Raw genomic sequence first — 22,827 nt, forward strand, 5'->3', positions numbered from 1 at the left:
GGCTGCACTGGTGCCAGCTGCAGGAATTGGAGCACGCTGCACCAGTGCGGGAGAGAGCAGAGAGCATCAAAAATGGGACCCAATGGAAAATAGAACAGGAGCGGCGAGTTATTCCTGTCGGAATGGTCTCTCTTAACATTACTGACTTTACTGGTATTGTTTTATTGTGGAGGTTTACAATTGGTGCCCGCTCACTGTATGTGATTGTATCGTTCGTCTTTCTGAAAGCCAAGATCTTTAAATGGTGGCGAAAGATTTTATGGATATTTTTGCGCTAGACTTTTTCCATTAAAATGTGCACAGCTGTGAAAATCTAAAATTTTCCAAAATGGGTATTTTTTAAGTCTTTTCAGATTTTTTTATATATGAATAATGACAATCCATGGAATGAATGCACCTGTAATTATGTCAAATTTAAGATTTAATAAAGCTATTTTAAATCCAATTTGATTGGTATTGTGTACCTGACTGGGAGGGGGTGGTCTGGTTTTTGAGGAATGAAGGATTTCAACGCTTTTGTTCAGTCACAATCTTTTCCAACATAACATTCCTGGATTACTCCTTTGGGAAAAATCATCATCCACCATTCAGGATCCCAAACTTGAGGCAGTGCAGTGCATCGTATAAGCTGCAGTTGTCCATGCTCTCTGACCAGGAGGTTATCCATCCATTATTAATTGATAACAAATTTGGTAAGATCAGTCTGAAGAAGGGTCTCGACCTGAAACGTCACCCATTCCTTCTCTCCAGAGATGCTGCCTGCCCTGCTGAGTTACTCCAGCATTCCGTGTCTATGCTGATTTAAACCAGCATCTGCAGTTCTTTCCTACATATTTGGCAAGTTTATTGTCAACTTTATTGTCAGAAGAGGCCGAGGGGCTTGTATACACTGCTTACAGAGGTGCATAAAACCATGGGGGGAATAGACAAGGTGGATACACAGAGTCTCCCAGAGTAGGGGAGTCACAAATCAGAGGACGTAAATTCAAGGTGATGGGGAAAACATTTAATAGGAACTTCAGGGGCAACTTTTTTACGTCAAGGGTGGTGAGTATATGGAACAAACTGCCAGAGAAGGTAGTGGAGGCAGGTACTAGAACAACATTTAAAAGACATTTGGATAGGGACATAGATAGGATAGGTTTTAGAGGGATACGGGTCAAACACACAGGTGTGGGACTAGATGGGGCATCTTGAGCCAAAGGGCCTGTTTCCATGCTGCGCACCTGACATTTCATTCTGTAAACTTGGGACAACTGTGATGATCGGGACATTGCATTGTTGTAGCACATGGAGCACATTGCCGCATTAGTTTGAGCAGCTGCCTCACGGTGCCAAGGATCCGGGTTCAATCCTGACCTCGGGTGCTATTTAACGTGGAGTTTGCATGTTCTCCCTGTGAAAGATGGGGTTTGCTCCCATGACCCAGACGTGGGCTGGTGGGTTAATTGGCCTCTGTAAAGTGCCAGTCATGTGTAGGTGAGTGGTGGAATATCGGATGAGTTGATGAGGTTGTGCAGAGAATGATAAAGATGGGATTAATGTAGGATGAATGGGAGGTTGATGATCGGCATGGGCTCGATGGGCTGAATGCCCTGCTTCATTGCTGTGTGTCTCTATGACTCGGGGTACATGTCATCAACCTCAAGTTAAGTTCCCAATCCTACCTAATGGATAGTAAAGGTTTAGAGGGATATATGGGGCAAACACAGGCAAATGGGACTAGCTTAGATGGGGCATCTAGGTCATCATGGACTAGTCTGGCCGAAGGGCCTGTTTCCATGCTGTATGACTGAGTGACTGTGTAAATGCCATCACTTCCCATTAAGTTCCCATTCCTACCCTAGGGATAGGAAAGGTTTAGAGGGATATATGGGCCAAACAGAGGCAAATGGGACTAGCTTAGATTGGGCATTTTGGTTAGCATGATGAGTTGGGCTGAAGGGCCTGTTTCCACGCCTGATGACTCTCAGACTCTAAGTGCTTCCTGTCTCTGTTTTACATTTGAACCAGCATAACTTTGTTTAACTTGTAACCTGTCCAAATATTTCGAAACCCCACTCATTTCCTTTTGCAAATCATGGGATGGGTGTTGCTGGTGAGTCTGATAATTGTTGCCCATCCCTAACGGCCCCGGGGAAGGTTGTGGTGAGCTGTCGCCTTGAACTCCCCCGTGCTTCTGATGTCGATGCATCCCCTGCGCTGTGGGATAGGGTGTTCCAGAGTACACGGAGGGAACTGGGATATTTTTCCAGTGCAGGCTGGTCTACCACTTCGAGAGGACCCGGGCTTCCGCCCTCGTCACTCCCAGCAACAGACGGTGAGGGGAGCGGATGGAGTAACACAGGTGAGAAACTGTGAATGATGCCACTGTGCGGCTGGTGGAGGGGTTTTGTTTTATAGAGATATAGCGCGGAAACAGGCCCTTGGGGCCAGCGAGTCCACACCGACCAGCGATCCCCGCACACTAACACTACCCTACACACACCAGGGACAATTTACAATTTATAACAAACCAATTAACCTACAAACCTGTACGTCTTTACAGTGTGGGAGGAAACCCACGCAGGTCACCGGGGGAACATGCAAACTCCGTACAGACAGCAGCCGTAGTCAGGATCGAACCCGGATCTCTGGCGCTGTAAGGCAGCAACTCTACCACCGCGCCGCACGGTGATTTAGTGATCAATGTATCGGGGTGGATGGGCTGCCTGTTAAGTTGGCTGGGTGGCGTTGAGTCTCATGTTTGTTGTTGGGGCGGCACTCTTCCAGAGTGTCACACAAACCCACGGCAGGAGGGATGTGTGGTCGGGGGTTTAGTTTGAGTTTGAGTTTACTTTATTGTGAGGCAGCGACTCTACCAGCTGCGCCACTGTGCCACCCAAACAACTGAAATGGGGCATAGGTTTAGTTGTGCTTAGTTTATTGTCACCGAGGTACAGTAAAATGCTTTTCTTGCCTGCTAACCAGTCAGCCGAAAGACTATAAATGATTACAATCGAGCCTTCCACAGTGCACAGATGGGAATGGGGCAAAGGGAATGTGGTTTCATGCAAGATGACGTCCAGTAAAGTCTGATCAAAGATTGTCTGAGGGTTTGAGGGCGATGAGTCAGCAGCCACAGAATATCTTCAGTAGCTCCGTGGCCCGTCCAGTTACCTTCAGCTCAATAGACACAAAGTGCTGGAGAAACTCAGCAGGTCGGGCGGCATCTCTGGAGAACATGGATAGGTGACGATTCAATCTCTGAAGAAGGGTCCCGACCCGGAACATCACCTATCCTTTTTCTCCACTGATGCTGCCTGTCCTGCTGAGTTACTCCAGCACTTTGTATCCATCTTTGGTATAAACCAGCATCTGCAGTACCTTCCTAATATCTTCAGGTGGGAGTTGGGCACAGTAGACGTTATTACCGGGGGAGGTTTGATGATGGAGTCACCTTTCATTGTCCATGGCAACTGGCGCCTCAGTCTTTTATTTTAGTTTTACAGATGCAGCATGGAAACAGGCCCTTCAGCCCACCAAGTCCATGCCGACCATCGATCGCCCGCTCACACTAGTTCTATTTTATCCCACTTTCTCATCCACTCCCTATACATTAGGGGCAGTATAATAGGGCCAATTAACGTACAAACCAGCACGTCTTTGGAGTGTGGGAGGAAACCCACGCGATCATAGATAGAACATGCAAACTCCGCACAGACAGCACCTGAAGGTTGGGATTGAACCCAGGTCTCTGGCGCTGCGAGCGCTGTGAGGCAGCGACTCTACCTGAGGCGCCACCGTGCTGCTTCCCCCACACAGTCGGTGCAGATCCAGTTGCTTTGCTGACACGATCTTACTTGCATTCACCACCCCGCCCTTGTACATTGTGCAACTCTTGCGGGTTGTAAACCTCGCCTGCTTTGCTTCCTGCAGCAGGGAAATGATGCTGATCATCCATCAATGTGGTGTGTCAGCGGTGGGTGTAGTCCTGACCTCGGGTGCTGTCCGTGTGGAGTTTGCACGGTTCTCCCTGTGACCGCTTGGCTTTCTTCCGGGTGCTCCGGTTTCCTCCCACATCGTGAAGACGTGTGGGTTTGTGGGTTAATTGGCCCTCCGCAAATTGCCCCTTGAGTGTAGGAAGTGGATGTGAAAGTGGGATCACATAGAACTGCCTGGAGGTGGTGGTGGGGGCAGATATGATAGTGGCGTTTGAATCGGCACAACATGGATGTGTAGGGAATGGTGGGATATGGATCTTGTGCAGGCTGGTAAGAGTTGGTCTTGGCATCGTGTCCAGCATAAACATGGTGGGCCCAATGGCTGTGCTGTTTCATGTTTTATGATGCCATTTCAAGAATTATTTTTTTTTCACACAGAGAGTGGTGAATCTCTGGAACTCTCTGCCACAGAGGGTAGTTGAGGCCAGTTCATTGGCTATATTTAAGAGGGAGTTAGATGTGGCCCTTGTGGCTAAGGGGATCAGGGGGTATGGAGAGAAGGCAGGTACGGGATACTGAGTTGGATGATCAGCCATGATCATATTGAATGGCGGTGCAGGCTCGAAGGGCCGAATGGCCTACTCCTGCACCTATTTTCTATGTTTCTATGTTTAAGAAGCATCTCATGGCCAAGCCCCTTTGAGACCTTCTGACAAAATGCACAGTGGCGCAGCAGGTAGAGCTGCTGCCTCGTAGCTCCAGCCACCCGGGTTCAATCCTGACCACCGGTGCTGTTTGTGTGGAGTTTTCACGTTCTCTCTGTGATCATGTAGGTTTCCCCTGGGTGCTCTGCTTTCCTCCCACATCCTTAACTAACATGCGTAGAAGGGGCATTTTGGTTGGCATGTGACTATTCCAACGATGCGTGGATGGAGTGATACAGCATGGAAAAAGACCCTTCGGCCCAACTCATCCATGCTGACCAACATGCCCCATCAAAGCTGGTCCCAATTAATCCACAAAGATAGACACAAAAAGCTGAAGTAACTCAGCGGGACAGGCAGCGTCTCTGGATAGAAAGAATGGGTGATGTTTCGGGTCAAGACCCTTCCTCAGACAGAGTCAGGGGAGAGGGAGTTACAGAGATAAGGAAGTGTAAGAGATCAAAAGAGATGCAGATCAGGGAAAATGTAGAACATTCTTAGCTCGGAGAAGGTGAAAACAAAACAAACAGCGATACTATGTAATCAGAGGGACAGTCAGACTGGTCGGCACAGAACCCTCGTTGGAGAGAGGAGGAGAATCTCTTCAAAGTTGATGTACCATGAGGAGATATCGCAGTGGAGCACGTTTGACCCATATCCCTTTAAACCTTTCCTATCCATGTACCTATTCAAATGTCTTTTGAATGTTGTTATTGTACCCACCTCCACCACTTTGTCTTGCTGCTCGTTCCACACAACTCTCTGTGTGGAAATATATGCCCCTCAGGTTCCTATGAGTAATTTCCCCTCTTCCCTGAAACCTCTACACTCTAGATCTTGATTCTCCAACCCTGACGTAAAACCATTATGTGCATTCACCCTATCTGTGCCACTGAAGAGAATGTGCAGAGAATAACAATATTTGAATTAATTTAAGCAGTTGATTGTTAGTACAAACAAGGCAAGACAAGAGACATTTATTGTCACGTGCACCAATTGGTACAGTGAAAATGGGGTCACCATACAGCCATACGAATAAAAATAATAAAAAGAGAAGAACAGAACACGATAGTCTTTAACATAAACATCCCCCACACAGTGGAATCAAAGTTTCCCACTGTGAGGGAAGGCCCAACGTTTAGTCATCCTCCTCTTTGATGTTCTTTGGTGTTCACCTCCCGAAGCCCGCCCACAGTCGCCGCTACGGGTGGCCCGATGTTCAGGCCCTCTCGCCGGGATGATGGAACTCCGTCGTTGGAACGGGAGAACATCCTCAGGGGCTTGGACGTCCGAATCGGCCACTTCCTACCGCGGCTCCCGAAGTCCACAGGCCGCGCTGGGCGGGGATTCAACGCTGGCGGCCATCGGCAAAGGGATCCCAGGACTCCGCGATGTTGAAGTCAGCGCCGCCCACGCTGGAAGCTCCGCAAAACACAGCTCCACGATGTTGAAGCAGCAGGCCCAACACTCCGGAGATTCAAACGGCGATCCAAGGTAAGGCATAGCCCGCTCCGCGGTGAATCCAGTGCTGCGCTGCCGCTACTGAAGCTTTGGCCGGTCCCCGTCAGGAAAGGCCGCGCCAATCCAGTTGGTAGGCCGCGAGGAGGGGGGGCGAGGACGCGACTCGGAGAATAGTCGCATCCTCGCCAGGAAGTGACTGGGAAACAGTTTCCCCCTTACCCTACCCACCTCCCCCACATAGAAAAACTAAGGAAACCTCCACAAATACTTTTAAACAGACTAAAAATTTAAAAAAGATGGAAAAACAGACAGACTGTACTGTAGGCAGAGGCTGCCATCATGCGGCGCCCCTAGTGGACCGAAGGGCCTGTTTCCGTGCTGTACCTCCACATACCAGGCGGCACGGTGACGCAGCGGTAGAGCTGCTGCCTCACATCGCCAGAGACCAGGGATTGATCCTGACCACGGGTGCTGTCTGTACGGAGTTTGCACGTTCTTCCCGTGACCTGCGTGGATTTTCACCGGGTGTTCCGGTTTTCTCCCGCACTCCAAAGACGTACAGGTTTGTAGGTTAATTGGCTTTGTATAATTGTAAATTGTCCCTAGTGCGTGTAGGATAGTGTTAGCGTGCGGAGGTCGCTGATAGGTGGGCTGAAGGTCCTGTTTCCACGCTGTATCTCTAATCTCAACTCAACTCAGGCTGTTAGCTTTGCAGAGATTTAAGTCTTCCTTTACTTTCAGTTCTCTTGTCTGTCTTAAGGTGGCAATGTCTCCCCAGTTAAGTGGAGAGGGCAGTAACAGTCCTCCAGCAGAGCTTGGAGCTGGATGTTACAACACCATAAGCTAAATATTAATAATGAGAATAGACACAAAAAGCTGGAGTAACTCAGCGGGTCAGGCAGCATCTCGGCAGAAATAGGTGACGTTTCGGGTCAGGACCCTTCATCAGACAGAGAGTCAGGGGAAAGGGAATTGAGAGATGCAGATGGTGATATAGCTAATCATAATATGATGATATAATAATGAGAAATGATTTTTAAAATATCACTAATAGTTTAGTTTAGTTCAGAGATGCATCGCGGAAGCAGGCCCTTCGGCCCACCGAGTCCGCGCCGACCAGCGATCCCCGCACATTAACACTATCCTAAACCAGGAACAATTTACATTTATACCAAGCCAATTAACCTACAAACCTGTATGTCTTTGGAGTGTGGGTGGAAACTGAAGATCCTGGAGAAAATCCACGCAGTCGCGGGGAGAACCTGCAAACTCCATACAGACAGTGCCCATAGTCGGGATCGAGTAAAGTAAACAAAGTAATCTCCTAAACGTACTAAAGTTAAACTAATCGCCTAAATTTACTAAAAACAATATTTTTAATAACTAATTACCTGCACATAATCCCCATCCTTCCATTATATCCATGTGCCAATATGTTGCCACCGCCATCCTGATAGTGCCTCCACGCACCAACCACTCTCCTGCCCTGTATGGCACTTCAAACTTTGGCCCTCTCATCTTAAAGTTATCTTTGACATTTCCATCCTGGGAAAAAGGCTCTGACTGTCTACCCTATCTATCCCTCTCATAATCTTATACACTTCTATCAGGTCTTCCCTCAACGATCGACGATCCAGAGAAAACAACCCAAGTTTGTCCGACCTCTGGCGCAGCGGTAGAGATGCTGCCTCACAGCGCCAGAGGCCTGGGTTCGATCCCAACTACGGGTGCTGCCTGTACGGAGTTTGTACGTTCTCCCTGTGACCGCGCGGGTTTTTCCGGGTGCTCTGGTTTCCTCCCACACTACAAAGACGTACATGTTTGTAGGCTAATTGGCTTGGTATAATTGTAAGTTGTCCCCGGTGTGTGGTGGATCGCTTTCGTGTGCAGGGATCGCTGGTCGCCGCGGACTCGGTGGGCCAAAGGGCATGTTTTCCGCACTGTATCTCTGAACAAAAGTAGAGTAAACTCTTCATGTAACTAATACCCACTGTAATCAAACAGCAAGACACCAAGAACTGCAGATGCTGGAATCCTGAACAAAAAAAAACAAAGTGCTGGAGTAACTCAGTGGGTCAGGCAGCATCTGTGGAGGAAATGGACAGGTGACCTTTTGGGCTGGGACTTGTTGAAGTGGGGTGTTGGTGAAGCTCTCTCTCTGGTGATGTGTTTGTCCAGGGACCTGTCTCTGCTCTCTGCTTGAAGTAAGTGTTCCCATTACACTGGAATACGTGCAAGGGAGTTCTCCCTGAAGTCCAGACCTAAATTTAACACCCAATTAACACAACCAACAACAGATTACCTGATTATCACGTTACTCTTTCTGTGACCGCATTGTCTGAAAATTGGCCAAGTTCCTTCCATTTCCACAATGGCTATTCTCAGTGCATTAATTGCTCGTAAACTGCCTCAGGGCATCTGAGAAGGTTATTGATGAGAGCTGCATTCATGCAAACCTTTCCTGATAATGGAGGCAAAATGCATCAATTATTAAATGCAGTATAACTGGATGACGTAACCAATAATAATAGTTGAGGAGATAATTGCGTTCTGATTGCAACACAGCAGAAGTCACCAACTGGAAAGTGACCTTCAATTTTCCACCTGTTCACTCCACACGCCTCTCATTATCCACTCCTGCATTATTTCTGTTCCAGTCTGAAGAAGGGTCCGAACCAGAAATCTCGCCTGTCCATTCCCACGGCAGATGCTGCCCGGCCCACTGAGTTCCTCCAGCACGCTGTGTTTTGCTCAAGATTCCAGCATCTGCAGTTCCTCGTGTCACCCGCATTATCCCTGCGAGTTGCTGAGAAGAGTGTGTATGACGACAGTGTTGTCACGGGAACGGTTGTAGCTTTGTTCATGCAGAAGGCAGGCGATCATCGGCATTAGACAGGGCAGGCCACTCGGCCCATCGACCCTGTCCCTAACCCTGCTTCTCTGCCGTCGCTGAGTTACTCCAGCATTTTGTGGGTTTTTTTTTCTCTGCAGCTTCTTTAGACTTTAGTGGCAACAGGCCCTTCAGCCCATCGAGACGGCGCTGACCAGTCATCACCCCGCACCTTAACACTATCCTACACACGCCAGGGACATTTTCACCGAAGCCAATTAACCCACAAACCTCTACGTCTTTGGGGGGTGTGAGGAAATTGAAGCACCCGGAGAAAACCCACATGGTCACAAGGAGAACGTACAAACTCCATACCGGCAGCAGCCGTAGTCGGGATCAAACCCGGGTCTCTGGCGCCGTAAAGGCAGCAACTCTACCGCTGCACCACCGTGCCACCCTAAGCTTCTCTGCACTGTTTCTGAAACGCTTGATTTTTCTTGCACAGATTAATTTCTGGAACACGTTTTCTGGAAACGCGCCGGGAGCAGATTTGGTTTCAGAAGGGAATACCTAAAATATGTTTGACTTGAAGGAAAGAACAGGGAGAATGAAACAAAATGGATTGTTCTGTCCCAGAGACACGATGGGCTGATTGGCCTCATTCTCCGATATCTCATTCTGTGACGGTGTTCATTTACGTACTTGGCTAATAAATTAATTACTATGCAATCACAATACGATACAATACAGTTTGTATACCTGCATCACTCAGCCCTTGTAAAGCCATCCGTGACAAATGCACTTCAGGTTATTTTTTATGTGGGGGTTATGAATGGGCAACATTTCGGGCCCTTCTTGAAAGGCCTGTCCATTTCCTTTCTCAGATGCTGCCTGACCAGCTGACTTCCTCCAACACTTTGGGCGGCACAGTGGTGCAGCGGTAGAGTTGCTGCCTTACACCGCCAGAGATCCGTGTTCGATCCTGACCACGAGTGCCGTCTGCACGGAGTTTGTATGTTCTCCCCGTGACTTGTATGAGTGGGTTTTCTCCGGGTGCTCCGGTTTTCTCCCACACTCCACAAAGACGTACAGGTGTGTAGGCTAATTGGCATTGGTAAAATTGTAAATTGTCCCTAGTGTGTGCAGGATAGTGTTAACGTGCAGGGTGATTGCTGGTTGGCGCGGAGTTGGTGGGCCGAAGGGCCTGTTTCTATACTGTATCCCTAAACTTGGTGTTTTGCTGAAGCTTCCAGCATCTGCAGTTCCTCATGTCTTCAGGTCAATGTTTCTATCGGTCCAGCTGATGAATACATGGCTAAAACTCTACAGGGGCTGCAACATTGTACCGCTGCTGACATATTCATTTCACTTGCACTTTATGTGCAATGTGACAAATAAACCGTATTGTATTGTATTGTAACATTGTCCAGCAACACTTGCCGTGTACAATGTTTGTGTGGATTGGTATGATGGCAGTAATCTTAAACTTGCTCTTGACCATGGGGTTGGCTTTGTCTAGTTTACAGATACAGCGCGTGTCCGTGCCGACCAGCGATCCCCGCACATTAACACTGTCCTACGCACACTAGGGACAATTTTCACATTTACCAAGCCAATTAACCTACAAACCTGTACGTCCTTGGTTGGGGACGTGAAAATCCCACTGTGTGCAATCCGTAACGAAGCATCAATATATTTATAGTTTCAGTGCCAGTGGAAATTTAACTCTGGGATATCAGTACACTTGAGCAGTGGTTTATGACAGTGTGTCCTCTTTAAAGTTTAACCAGTTACTAAGTACTCGTCGAGCTCCTAGCCGTTCTCTGACGAGCTGTGCCATCTCGATTATTGGACTGAGGATATGAAATATTCATGGCAACAAACCTGAAGCCAGGAAGGAGGAAAGAGAAATATTTCCACCATCGCCACTCTTGGCTTCGACCTCACAAATTGAGGTTGGCCCACGAGAATAGTCATGCCAAGGATTTGTTAGTCACTTCTTCCAAGTGTAACAATGCAGATTTCCTACTGATGGGTTTTGATCTTACAGCGGCCAAGATGGGTTTTGATATTACAAGCGGAAACATAGCAACACCCGGCAAACATTCAGTCAGAATCGCTTTCCCAATGGAAGAGAACACAAATACAATGTTAATCTTGCTCCAGTACTTACTCAAATGGCTTTTTTATGTGGAGTTACTCCAGCACTTTGTACCTTTTTCTATTGACTTACTCCAGCACTTTGGGTATTTTTCTGTAGTTACTCCAGCACTTTTTTTTTGTTACTCTAACACTTTGTGCCTTTTTCTGTGGAGTGCCTTATTCTGTAGTTACTCCAGCACTTTGTCTTTTTTTTTGTAAACCAGTCCCTTGTGTCTAAACTAATCTTAATGTTTGGAAGATAATTAGTGTTACAACACCTTTCTCTATATCACGGCATGCGTGACAATGATAAACGGATGTCCATATCAATCTATTGCATAAGACTGCAGGGAAGGAAAGTGAGTGTCTGGTGGTGGTTTCTTGTTCAAGAAAGTGGACGTTACAGATGATAATCCAATGTCTGTGGGGTCCAGTTTGAGTCTGGATGTGACGCTGGGGAATGCATGTCCTATTTAAGAAGTAGAACTCAAAGAAACCCAAACTGAATCTTGCAGGATTTATCACGAGCCACATTCTATCATAGAGGAACGTCCCCTAGGATGAGTCTTTCCAAGTTGGGCAGTAATGGGTGGCAAGGTGGCACAGCGGTAGAGTTGCTGTCTTACAGTGCCAGAGACTTGGGTTCAGTCCTAATGATGGGTGCTGTCTCTATGGAGTTTTATGTTTTGTCTGTGACTGCGTGGGTTTTCCCCGGGTGCTTCAGTTTCCACCCACACTCCAAAGAAGTACAGGTTTGAAGGTTTATTGGCCGGTAAAAACTGTAAATTGTCTGTAGTGTGTGTAGGATAGTGTTAGTGTGCGGGGATCGCTGGTCGGTGCGGACCCGGTGGGCCAAAGGGCCTGTTTCTGCGATGTGTCTCTCAGAGCTCCGCCCGCCCGCGGCCTACATCAGCTTGCAGCCGCAGTCTGCGGTGCTTCTAACCGCGGGCGTGGCGGGGACTTACCATCCGGAGCGGGATCCCTCGCCGGTAATCCCTGGAGAAGAGCTCCGACTGCCGGCCTGCGGCCTACGTCATCTTCAAGCCGCGGTCTCCGGTAGGGAAGCACCGATTCAGGACTTACCTTGCCTGTACATCTGGACGCCCGCAGCGGCGACTGCGGATGTTTATGGTCCCGACCACGGGGAAAAATGGAGGAGGACTGACTGAACCTCGTGCCTTCCACCACAGTGCAGAATGCTGTGGTGGATGTTTTTGTGTTACATTTTTTTATTGTGTATTGTGTGTTCTTTTTTAATTGTACCGCTGCTGGCAAGTTCATTTCATTGTACTTCATTGTGTATGTGACAAATAAATCTGACTATTGACTATTGAACTAAACTAAACTAAACTAAAATGTGATTGTTGCGCTGAAGAGGACGGACATCCTAGATATACTCGTGTCTTTGTCTTTGTGTCTTTTATAGAATTTGAGAAGGTGAGCGTGGCAACGTTTAAAGAAGATGTGTGGGGCAATTTGTTAACACAGAGGGTGCTTGGTGTGTGGAATGTGCTGCCAGTGGTGCTGGTGGAGGCTCTGCTCTGTGATCTTTGGTCGGCATTGCAGCTGAAATCTTGGTTGTACGGATTAAATTGGTGTAAACTGAGATCATAAATAGTTTCTGACCCAAGGAACTGCAGGCACTGGTTTACAAAAAGACAGAGTGCTGGGGTAACTCAGCGGGTCAGACAGCATTCATTAGATCATAGGTCATAGGAGCAGAATTAGGCCATTTGGTTCATCAAGTCTTCTCCGCCATTCAATCATAGTTGACCCATCTTCTCCTCCCAATCCCATTCTCAACTATGACCCCCCCCCCCTCCATCACTGCTATTTCACAGTGTGTTCACATCCTGTCAATGCCAGCTGGCGGCTTCCTGAGTTGGTGCTGGGGTGGCACAGTGGCGCAGCGGTAGAGTCGCAGCCTTACAGCGCCAGAGGCCCTGGTTCATTCCTGAATACGTTCGCTGTCTGTATGGAGTTTGCACGTTCTCCCCGTGACCTGTGTGGGTTTTCCCTGTGTGCTCCGGTTGCTTCCCACAGTCCAAAGAAGTGCAGGTTTGTAGGTTAACTGGCTGTAATTGTAAATTGTAAATTGTCCCTAGTGCGTGGAGGATAGTGCTGGTGTACAGGGGTCGCTGGTCGGCGCGGAAGGGCCGGTTTCCGCGCTGTATCTCCAAAGTGTAGAGTGAAGATCAGTTTGGGAGAGGTTTCCTCAGCCATAGGGTGCTGCCCTGTCCAGCAGGAGACACCTTATCTGTGGCCGCTTCCACTGAACAACCTTTATTCCGAAATGTGACTCATTGCAGGCACTTCCTCCGGGCTGACTCAGAGCAAGGTTCTTGCATCACAAAAAAATTATACGACCTTCTGGTGAATAGAACGGGAAGTGAGTGTGCCACACAACAGCACAGAAACAACAGCAGGCCCAGCAGGTTTCCTCAGACCTGACCTTCCAACATCTTTCATCAGGTTTACTCTCCGTCAATGAGCCAAATGGCCTTCTGTCCTCAGAAGATCATGAGATCATAAGAATAGGAGTAGAATTAGGCCATTTGGCCCATCAAGTCTGGCAAAATTGCGTACAGTTTTGGCCCCCTAATTTGAGGAAGGACATCCTTGTGATTGAGGCAGTGCAGCGTAGGTTCACGGGATTGATCCCTGGGATGGCGGGACTATCATATGAGGAAAGATTGAAAAGACTAGGCTTGTATTCACTGGAGTTTAGAAGGATGAGGGAGCGAACTTATAGAAACATATAAATTTATAGAAGGACTGGACAAGCTAGATGCAGGAAAAATGTTCCCAATGTTGGGCGAGTCCAGAGCCAGGGGCCACAGTCTTAGAATAAAGGGGAGGCCATTTAAGACTGAGGTGAGAAAAAACCTTTTCACCCAGAGAGTTATTAATTTGTGGAATTCCCTGCCACAGAGGGCAGTGGAGGCCAAATCACTGGATAGATTTAAGAGAGAGTTAGATAGAGCTCTAGGGGCTAGTAGAATCAAGGGATATGGGGAGAAGGCAGGCACGGGTTATTGATTCAGGACAATCAGCCTTGATCCCAATGAATGGTGCTGCTGGCTCGAAGGGCCGAATGGCCTCCTCCTGCACATATTTTCTATGTTTCTGTCTACTCTGCCATTCAATCAAAGTGATATATCTAAATACACCTTTATTACTACTACCAAAATGCATGACTCCATACTTTGCTACACTTTATTCCATCTGCCACTTCACTGCCCACTCCCCCAACCTGTCCACGTCCTTCTGCAGTCCCTGCTATCTCCACACTGCCTGCCCCTCCACCTATTTTCGTACCATTCGCAAACTTGGCCACAAAGCCTTCAATCCCCTTGTCCAAACCATTAATTTACAACGTGAAGAGTGCTGTAACTGTTGGAGTCATGGCGTCATACAGCATGGAAACAGGCCCTTCAGCCCAACTTGTCCATGCCGCCCAACATGCCCCATCTAGGTGTTATAGTTTAGATGTTGGAGGTACTGTGCTCACCGAGTCCGCGCCAACCATGAACCCCATACTCTGGGATGTCGGAGGAAACCAGGGCACCCGGGTAAAATCCAAGCGGTCAGGGGAAGAACATACGAACTCCGTACAAACAGCACCCATAATCAGGATCGAACCTGGGTCTCTGGCGCTGTAAGGCAGCAACTCTACCGCTGCAACACTGTACCTGGGTTTGGCCCATATCCCTCTCAATCTTTCTTATCCATGTAGCTGTCCAAGTGTCTTTTAAATGTTGTTATAGTACCAGCATCAACTACCTCCTCAGGCAGCTTGTTCCACATACCTACCACCCTCTGTGTGAAAAGGTTTCCCCTCAGGTTCCTTTTACATCTTTCCCCTCTCACCTCAAACCTATATCCTCTGATTTTTGTTTCCCGAACCAGGGTAAAAGACACTGTGCCTATATATTGCCCTCATAATTTTATACACCTCTTTTAGATCACCCCTCAGCTTTCAATGCTCTATATTTCACTCTAATCTTTCAGGGGAGCAGATGGGAAAAGCCCACTGCTTCCATGGCAATAGACAATAGACAATAGGTGCAGGAGTAGGCCATTAGGCTCTTCGAGCCAGCACCGCCATTCAATGTGATCATGTCTGATCATCCCCAATCAGTACCCCGTTCCTGCCTTCTCCCCATATCCCCCGACTGCTATCTTTAAGTCCTATCTAGCTCTCTCTTGAAAGTATCCAGAGAACCGGTCTCCACCGCCTTCTGAGGCAGAGAATTCCACAGACTCACCACTCTCTGTGAGAAAAAGTTTTCCTTTGTTACTCTTTCCTGACAGTTCTAGGATAGGAACAGCCTAGGATTTAGGGTGCGCCACTACTAGGGGCGATACCGTGAGATTTAGAGTGCGCTGCTACTGGGGGCAGTACGGTGGGGATTTTAGGGGGTGCTGCTACAAGGGGTGGTGTGTTACGGTGGGGATTTAGAGAGTGCCTTTACTCGTGGCGGTGCGGTGGGGATATAGGGAGCGTTGCTATTAGGGGCGATGGGGGTCTGGGGTGTGCCACCACAAGGGGCAGTGCGGTGGGGATTTGGGGTGCGCCGCTACTAGGGACAGTGTGGGTGCGGTGGGGATTTGGGGTGCGCCGCTACTAGGGGCAGTGTGGGTGCGGTGGGGATTTGGGGTGCGCCGCTACTAGGGGCTGTACGGTGCGGTGGGGATTTGGGGTGCGCCGCTACTAGGGGCGGTACGGTGGGTGGGGATTTGGGGTGCGCCGCTACTAGGGGCTGTACAGTGCGGTGAGGATTTGGGGTGCGCCGCTACTAGGAGCGGTAAGGGTGTGGTGGGGATTTGTGGTGCGCCGCTATTAGGGGCGGTACGGTGCGGTGGGGATTAGGGGTGCGCCGCTATTAGGGGCTGTACGGTGTGGTGGGGATTTGGGGTGCGCCGCTACTAGGGGCGGTACGGTGTGGTGGGGATTTGGGGTTAGGGGCTGTACGGTGTGGTGGGGATTTGGGGTGCGCCACTACTAGGGGCGGTACGTGGGCGGTGGGGATTTGGGGTGCGCCGCTACTAGGGGCGGTACGGTGGGGATTTGGTGGTGGGATTTGGGGTGTACGCCGCTACTTTGGGGCTGTACGGTGCGGTGCGGTGGGGATTTGGGGTGCGCCGCTATTAGGGGCTGTACGGTGCGGTGGGGATTTGGGGTGCGCCGCTACTAGGGGCGGTACGGTGTGGTGGGGATTTGGGGTGCGCCGCTACTAGGGGCAGTACGGGTGCGGTGGGGATTTGGGGTGCGCCGCTATTAGGGGCTGTACGGTGCGGTGGGGATTTGGGGTGCGCCGCTATTAGGGGCTGTACTAGCGGTGGGGATTTGGGTGCGCCGCTACTAGGGGCTGTACGGTGCGGTGGGGATTTGGGGTGCGCCGCTACTAGGGGCTGTACGGTACGGTGGGGATTTGGGGTGCGCCGCTACTAGGGGCGGTACGGTGTGGTGGGGATTTGGGGTGCGCCGCTACTAGGGGCGGTACGGGGTGGGGATTTGGGGTGCGGTGGGGTGGTGGGGATTTGGGGTGCGCCGCTACTAGGGGCTGTACGGTGCGGGCAGCGCTGCCGGATAAAAGGTGGCCGGAGAGTTGCCGCCATAACCGGCGCGAGCAGCGGGACACGACAGGAGAAGGAGACGCTCGGGGTCGTCGCACAGGTAATGAGGGCCCACTGGGCCGCCGGGCCGCCGGGAGGGTCAGGGCGGGCGGGCTCACCGGGCCCGGGTCCCCGCTCTCCCCGGGTCCCCGCTCCCCCTCCCCCGAGGCCGCATCCCCGCCTGCAGCCCGACCCGACCCCTAGTCCCTGCATTGCTGTGGCGCCTCGCACTTACCCGCCGCCGAGCAGGAAGCCTGCAGTTCGGCCCGCTGCGCCCGTACTAGCCCACTAGTAGTAGCTATGTAGACAAAAATGCTGCAGAAACTCAGCGGGTGCAGCAGCATCTATGGAGCGAAGGAAATAGGCAACGTTTCGGGACGAAACCCTTCTCCATAGATGCTGCTGCACCCGCTGAGTTTCAACAGCATTTTTGTCCACTTTCGATTTTCCAGCGTCTGCAGTTTCTTCTTAAACACAGTAGTTGCCCCTCTACACTGTGCTTGTTCTGTCCGTGCAGCTACACAACTGATGTTGAATCCCCCTCCACTGCAGCTGGCGGTGCCTTCCCAGCCCCAAGTCCTTGTGTCACTTTTACTTACTTTATTTTTCTCAATCTCCAGCAATGTTCCTCATATTCTTGGTCGTCTGGTTAGTCTCACTTGCACCCGCCCCGCTGCCCTGAAGCGCCCCTTTGTTTGCAAGAACTACCGTCCCCTTTGGTTGTGTTACTTTATTAAATCTCTCGCCAAGAGGCAAGAGTTGTTTAATTGTCCTGTTTACCGACCAATGGTACAATGAAATTCGTACTTGCAGCAACTTAACACGTCTGTGAATGCAAAAGTCGGCAACTGTGAACTTCTATGAACTGCCGTTGGTTGCATCCAATACTTTGGTTTTTGCACTGAAGATTTTTTTTTAATTGAATAAAGTAAGAACTGTAGTACTAGTGCAAAGACCAAAGTCTTTTGCAACCAAGTATATGGAATTTTATTGTTACGATTTCCAGATCTGGGCACCGCCGTGGTTGTTCTCATAGCAATAATTTAAAGTGTGGTAATGACCTGGTTGAGAGAACAAAATACTTTTGGCCGGAACATGGGAGGATGGTGATGTGAGCTTGCCTACCTACTCCTTGAAATAATGTGGTTGGGTCCTGTATCCACTTGAGGGCAGTTGGCACTGCAGTTTAGTGTCTAGTCTTGGAAGATGGTACATCTATTGCAGTATTTTGTACTTTACTGTCATACTGAGTTTTGTGCCTGGCATTTTGTTCAGTACTTCTCTTTCCCCAACCCACCCTACCTATAATTTACTTTTCAGATCGGCTTGATTCAACCTGTAGGTTACTATATAATTCCTCTGTGCAACCCCCACTCTGTATTTGATGCTACCACAGAGTGCCTTCTCCAGATCTTCAGGCCAGCCTCAATTGTCCTCATTTGCTTTATTCCACTGCCCCCCACTCTTCTGTTTACTTACTCAGTTGGTGTGCAGTGATTCCTTCTATGGCCCCATCTCAGCATTGTTCTCTGCAGAAATGTTTGATAGTTTGCACAGATGGTAAATGCATACTCATCTGGAGCGGGGTCTGAGGCTCTTTGCTGCTTTAAAAAAACAAAACAGCAACGGTGTATGTTTGGCAATGTTTGGGTCTTCCAGCCTTGCTGAAAATAATGAATGCAGAAGGGAAGAAGGGGAAGAATGTTGGAAGACATTATAGATCTAGTCTCTAGGTTCATTATGCGAGCGCAAGTTGCATTAATACTCCAGTAGTTTGCTTTCTCTCTGCCTTGTTCCAAGCATGAGTTCTGTGGTGAAATTACTATAAAAGTAGTGTTCTGGCATCCTTGGAACTTTGGTACCAGACCAGCTGATTTTTCAAATTATTAGATGCGATTCCTATTAATAACCCAGCATCTTGATTCATGCTTGTTTATGATAACATTCCCAGTAATTCTGAGTTTGGCGAGAACTTGGCAAATGGTGTCCTGTAGGATCAGAATCTTAAAGTAGGGTTTTCAAATGATGGATTATTGGAATTTTACTGTGGTACTTCGAGGATCTAACTGTCGATTGCATGTGGTTTGAGGAGGAGGGTATTGGGAAGACAATGGTTGATGAGTGTAGATGAATCTATTCCACTATGACTATGTCCTCTGGAGTATGAAGTATTTGGCAATTTATAGAATTGGGTAACAAAACTTAATCTTTATTTAGAGACACGAGAAACTGCAGATGCTGGAATATTGAGCAATGCACAGTGTTGGAGGAACTTGATGGGTCAGGCAGCATCTGAATTAGGGGGGGGGGGGTGTTTTTCGGTTGGGTCTTTTCTTCGGACTAATTATAGTGGGGAGGGAGGTGGAGAGAAAGTTGGAAAAGCAAAGTAGGATTGGGACAAAGCCTGGAATGTGATAGATGGAGAAACGCAGAGCTGCAGATGCTGGTTTCTACCAGTGATAGACCACAAACAAAGTACTGGAGTACACAAAATTGCCGGAGAAACTCAGCGGGTGCAGCAGCATCTATGGAGCAAAGGAAATAGGCGACGTTTCGGGCCGAAACCCTTCTGGTTCAAAGTACTGGAGTAACCTAGATGGTTAGGCAGCTTCTCTGGAGATGGGTCCCGACCTGAAATGTCACCTGCCTGACCCACTGAGTTACTCCAGCATTTTGTGTCTATCTTAATTGATAATTGGATACAGGTGAAACTTTGGGCAGAAAAGATTCCTGTTATCATGGGGAACGCTGGAAAGGCTTAGCTAGTTGGACTGCATCTCTGTAAAGAGGAGTGGAGTTAATGTCTTGGGTAGACAAAAATGCTGGAGAAACTCAGCGGTGCAGCAGCATCTATGGAGCGAAGGAAATAGGCAACGTTTCGGGCCGAAACCCTTCTTCACATTTACACTATATTGCACCCCAAAGCTATTTTTGGCCACTTCAAATATCCAGTACAGCTTCAAAGTCATAGATTTTTTTTAAATGAAGCTGTGCTGGATATTTGAAGTGCCTAAAAATTGCAGAGGAGTGGGCACTTGGAACAGATTGCCTGGAGTGGTGGTGGAGGCATAGTGGCATTTCAGAGGCTTTTGGATAGGCACATGGGTATGTAGGGAATAGAGGGATATGAATCAGATTTCAGATTCAGATTCAATCTTTATTGTCATTGTGCAGTGTACAGTACAGAGACAACGAAATGCAGTTGGCATCTCTCAGAAGAGCGAACATAGAATAATGAGCAATAAATATATATACTGTTCAGGCAGATGAGTTCAGTTTAACTGGGCATCATGTTTGGCACAAACTTGATTGTGGGCTGAAGGGCCTGTTCCTGTGCTACACTGTTAATATTCTAACGTAATGTTGGTGGGTCTGCAGTGTTGAATGCATATCCTGCTGTGATCATTGGGTCAGTTGTACTTGTAATGGCAGCATTTGTGCGACTGGCACCAGCATTTTGTTCAAAGCTTCTGAGTCTATATTTAATGGGCCATATGAGCCATGGACATTCTATGCGGCATGCACAATTCATTATATTAAATGTGTCCCAGTGCTAATTGGTCATGCTATTTATGGGTGCATTTTGATAACAGCGTGACTCTGCATTTCTGGCAACCCATTGTCATCAGGTCGCACGTCATTCTGTTTGTTGCTGGGGATTCAGTTTGTGTTATGTTAAACCTGTTGCGCTGCCTGTCGTGAGGTGCTGCATTCATGAGGAACCCATCTCTCCCAGAGGCAAGGATCACCTTTGGGTTGCTCTTCTCGAAAACCTTTTTATTTTTTTTTGAGAGCAGCAAGTTTTGGATCTCCTTATTAGTTTTGGTTTTGTAGATACAGTGTGGAAACGGGCTCTTTGTACCACTTAGTCATCAGCGACATCACCACGGAGGTCCGCTGGACTGGAGAGCGGCATCTTCGGCCTGGATCAATCGCCTCGGCGCAGAGGGAGAACAAGGAGGGAAGAGACGGAGACTAAGACTTTGCTTCCATCACAGTGAGGATGTGCTTGGTGAACTCACTGTGGTGGATGTTTAATTTGTGTTTATTGTATGTTTTGTTATTATTGATTCTGTGTATGACTGCAAGCAACATAATTTTGTTCAGACCGAAAGGTCTGAATGACAATAAAGGATCTATCTATCTATCTATCTAGTCCACGCCGCCCAGCAATCGCCCATACACTAGCTCTCTACCACACACTAGGAATAATTTACAGGAGCTATTTACAAACCTGCACGCTTTGCCATGAGGGATGAAACCGGAGCACCGGGAGAAAACCTATGTGGACACTGAGAACATACAATCTCCACACAGACACCACCCATAGCCCAGATTGAACCCAGCTCTCTGACGCTGTAAGGCAGCAAATCTACTGCTGCTCCATCTGTGCACTAGTCTAATGCATAATCATAGAGCAAGTTCAACTCGCAGACATCGCCTGAGCTTGTTTGGGGGTAGGATGCTGTGGCCTCATGCTGCAGCCAGGCCGGATTCTGGCTGTGAATTGTACATCAGCTATCAATTGTACATGAATTGTTCAGCTTTGAACAACCCTTCATGTTTTGCTATGTCCATGTGCTCTGCCAAGTTGCGGTGGGGTTAGATTTCAGGTGTTTTCTGTCCTACTTTTGATTGGGATTCATAGTTCTTGTGTGGGATGTGCTGGGTTGATATTCTACATTGTGGATGATGAAGTTGGTTTGGATTTGTGGTGTCATGCTTGCAAAAATTGGAGCACCGTATTGAACAAATGCAATAACAAAGGTGGTCTCTTCAATATTCATTTTTAAATAAGAGGCTGGCTGTTGGTGACTGTCCACATAACAACATTTCCAAACTGTTAAGTGTTTAATTTTCGGATGTACTGATGACAATGACATTCTTGCATAAACTTCGCTGGCCTGTAGACTCAATGCATACAGATAATTTATTTTTTGTTTTTGTTACATTAATAAGCAGAATACCAGAGCCAAAAAAAATTAATTTGAGCAATCGGAGTCCATAGTTGTGGTCAGTGTGTAATGTTCAAGATCCTGCTGGTTAGAGACCAAATGCTGGAGTAACTCAGCGGGACGGGCAACATCTCTGGAGAGAAGGAAAGGGTGACATTTCAGATCGAGACCCTTCTTCAACGAGAACTTCTTCAAAGAAGGGTCTCGACCTGAAATGTCACCCTTTCCTTCTCTCCAGTGATGCTGCCTGTCCCGCTGAGTTACTCCAGCATTTTGTCTTATCTTCAGTGTAAACCGGCGTCTACAGTTCCTCCCTACGCAGATCCTGATGGTTGTTGGAAAGGAGCTATTCTTGAACCTGGTGGTCAGTTTTCGGACTCCTGTACCACCTTCCCGATGATAGGAGTGAAATGAGAGAGGGAGAGAGTAAGTATGCATCCCCATGGATAGGAAGGATCATGCATTTTTGATAACTATTCAATGGAATGAATTGTCTGAAGTGCTGTGGATATTCATTTTAAAAGTGGGTACCAAAGAAATCAAAGCCCATGATAGGAAGATGGAAAAATGTTTACCAGCATGGCTTGAGAACTTTAATTGTATAGAATAATTTTTTTAATGCACTTAAAAATAAAAATAAATAAATAAATAATAAATAAGTTGTCCAGGTTGCATTTGTGTTGAACCAGTAAGTGATGACGTGCCTGATCCACTACCCTGAGGCCCAGGATCTTCTGCGTCATCACATGAAGGTCAATAATGAGTCTTCTGGGGCTGTGGTTTATGAACTCCCGCCTTGCCCGCCGGAGGTGTATCTGGGTATTGACGGCTTCAGAGTTGTTCTCTGCTCGAGGGAAGTTCCACCTCCAGGGTTGACGGGGACATTTAAATGGTGATGAGTGTTCGTGTTGCCGGCACGTGCTGGTAACATCAAGCCCCGAGGGCTGTTGTCCGTTAGACATTGGAATGCAGTGCTTCATTGTTAATACTCAGATGGAATACTTTCGCAGTTAATATGCAAAAATTGTCCATTAGTAGATAGACACAAAAAGCTGGAGTAACTCAGCGGGACAGGCAGAATCTCGGGAGAGAAGGGATGGGCGACGTTTTGGATCGAGACTCTTCTTTCTTGGTCTTGGGTATGCAAACATCAATGGTCAGTTATGCAAACCAAAGGTTTGGTTTCTAGCTAT

General features: G+C 48.1%; 1 protein-coding gene across 2 annotated transcripts in view; it reads left to right on the plus strand.

The window, feature by feature from the left end:
• The first annotated feature begins 2,197 nt into the window (after positions 1–2,197).
• Positions 2,198–22,827, plus strand: part of spsb1 (splA/ryanodine receptor domain and SOCS box containing 1) — an 80,638-nt gene continuing 60,008 nt past the window's right edge. Inside the window, exon 1 of one of the 2 annotated variants that reach the window (XM_055659621.1) lies at positions 2,198–2,347. The gene's annotated coding sequence lies outside the window, so the exon portion shown is untranslated. Of the gene's footprint in view, positions 2,348–16,603; positions 16,741–22,827 lie in introns of those variants that run through there. The other variant, XM_055659618.1, reaches the window with a different exon arrangement.

The sequence above is a fragment of the Leucoraja erinacea genome, chromosome 30 (assembly GCF_028641065.1).
Source record: "Leucoraja erinacea ecotype New England chromosome 30, Leri_hhj_1, whole genome shotgun sequence".
Taxonomy (NCBI): domain Eukaryota; kingdom Metazoa; phylum Chordata; class Chondrichthyes; order Rajiformes; family Rajidae; genus Leucoraja; species Leucoraja erinaceus.